This window comes from Vigna radiata, chromosome 1, assembly GCF_000741045.1.
Source record: "Vigna radiata var. radiata cultivar VC1973A chromosome 1, Vradiata_ver6, whole genome shotgun sequence".
Taxonomy (NCBI): Eukaryota; Viridiplantae; Streptophyta; class Magnoliopsida; order Fabales; family Fabaceae; genus Vigna; species Vigna radiata.
Window position 1 is genome coordinate 36,281,578 of NC_028351.1, and position 2,619 is coordinate 36,284,196.

Genomic DNA, 2,619 nt, shown 5'->3' on the forward strand with positions numbered 1-2,619 from the left:
GTTGGTTTGCACAAAATTTATTACTTCATTTATTATTATTATTAATAGTTGAAGTGCTCAGATTTAATGAAAAATTGTCATTTTATAGAAGGTGTAATTGATTCTAAAGTATATTTAATCAATTTTATGCGTTTTCTTTTGTTTTTGTTTTTGTTTTGTAGTAAATTTATAATCGATTTCAAGGTAGAAATAATAGATTCTAGTTTTAGTTGAAACGATCCCAATATTAAAGTATGTTACAACTTGACTATTCTTATATGAAATATCTTTCTATTTTTCATTTAAATTTTTTTTATTATTTATTTTTTTTAATGAATAAATATATCTTTTATAAATATCTTTTTATATTACTATTATTATTAAGAACAATTTGATAAAATGTTTTTTATTAATAAATATATTTTTTTGGTAAATATTATTTGAAATAGTGGAATTAAAATACATAATATATTTTTGAGTTAAATAAGTTTTTATTTCTTAACATTAGTGAAAATTTAATTTAGCCTCCATTTTTATCATTACGTGAATTTAGTCATTTTAATTAAATTTTTTAGAAATATAATGTTAATTAAAAAATATGTTTGAAACATTAAATAAACTTAATAAAATTTAATTAAAATAACTAAATTCACATAATTATAAAAATGAGGACTAAATTGGTATCAAGTTTGAAAGAGGGACTTATTCTAATTTTTATTGAAAATTAAAGAATCAAAAACATATTTAACATTATGTTTTTTAGGATAATGATTTTTTTTGTTTAAATAAATAATTATTATTTATTATCACAGCCTTTGAAATGTAATGCTTGCTGATTTTTGGATAAAAGCCAAACATTATGTAAAACTTTTTGCAAGAATATGCAGATTACCCATACTGAAGAATTGTACAAATTTTGTAATTGATCATAATTTTGATTAGGGTTGTAATTGCCAAAATTGAAGTTAAAGAAATTGTACTTCGATAGTTAGACATGTCCTAATCAATACTAAGGAATATGAGCAAGCAAATACCATTTCACTTCTATACAACAATAATACCAAATGGACAACAGTATTTTTGAATCAAAGATGTGCACAACGAAAGGAATCGATTCCGAGGTGATGGAATTGTTACAAAAATTTGTGAAATCAGTTACAAGCCAGTGTATTTGATTCCAAACTTCTGAAATCAGTTACACTTTCATCATAATCAATTATGCATCTAGGTAAAGAGTTGTGGAATCAATTCCACTTCATTCAATTGCACAATGGAATCTGTTACAACAGTTCGTGTTTGTCTTCATCCTCTTCATTTCAGACTTCTTAATTTGTCTTCAAGCTAATGCTTCTGACTTCCTGGTTTTCTTAGCATTTTTCTTTTTCTTTGAGGTCAGAAATGATTTTTTCACTTCGATAGTCTTAAATCCGAGTTCATGTACTGAGAAATAAAAATTCTTTTAATCCTGTAAATCATCATCTCTCTTTACTTTAAATTTATCACTAAAACGATTAAACACCTCTTGATCATGAAAGAGATGACTCAAGATTATTCTTAGAGAGAATGTAGAGAACTCTAGAAAAACGATTTATAAAAAGATTTTATGTTTTAAAATAATAAAACTCGTTTATAACATTAGTTATAAATAAACCATTTAATATTAAAATTACCAAATCTCACTATTTTTAAACTACCATCTCTCTAAATTATCATTTACATTAAGTCTATTTAGATTAAAGGTGAAATGAATGGAAAAAAAGAGCATTTTAATTTATGTTGAAATTATTTTAAGTTATATAATGTGTTTTCTGAATTTCTTTAGTCGTCTATTTTAATAAATTTAAATATTTAGTAGTTTGCATGAATAATTTAATGTAATAATTAATATTAATTTATATTAATAAAATTGTTTATGTAAATAACGTTAGATGCCATATGTTGATAGTTTATTTTAAAAAAATATAATTGCAAAAATGAAAATAAACCAAATAAAACAATGTAAATACATGGTTTATTTGTAATGTGATTTAAGAAAAAAAAATGTACATAAGTACATATATGATCTCAAAAGATGTAACATTGAGTCATTTCCTTGGTTGGCAACGCTTGTAAACAAGGATATGAAACATTAAGTATCCAACAACCATAAGAACAACAAAACTGTATGCACAGTAGAGTTTTGCTGTGTTTCGAAAACCTTAATTTTCTCAAAAACCTTTCCTTTATTTATGCTTTTTTATTTATTTAAAAACACTATTTTTGATCTTTAAAGTGTCACTAGTAAAAAATAGGCCTTATACAGCGCACATTATGCCACGGTTCACTAGAAACCGTGGCATAATGGTGCGCGGTGGCAGTTTTGTAAATAAATCGAACTTATATGCCACGGTTCCCCACTTAACCGCGGCATATATCCCAGTCAACTATCATCTTTGACTCCACGTCAGTATAAAAATTTAATTACAGGGGAATATGCCGCGGTTCTCTGACCAACCGCGGCATATTCCCCTGTAACCTCCTGACATTCCCCATCAGTCAGCCCCTGCAATAAATTGGCAGGGGAATATGCCGCGGTTCTCTGACCAACCGCGACATATTCCCCTGCGAATTTATTGCAGGAGCTGACTGATGGGGAATGTC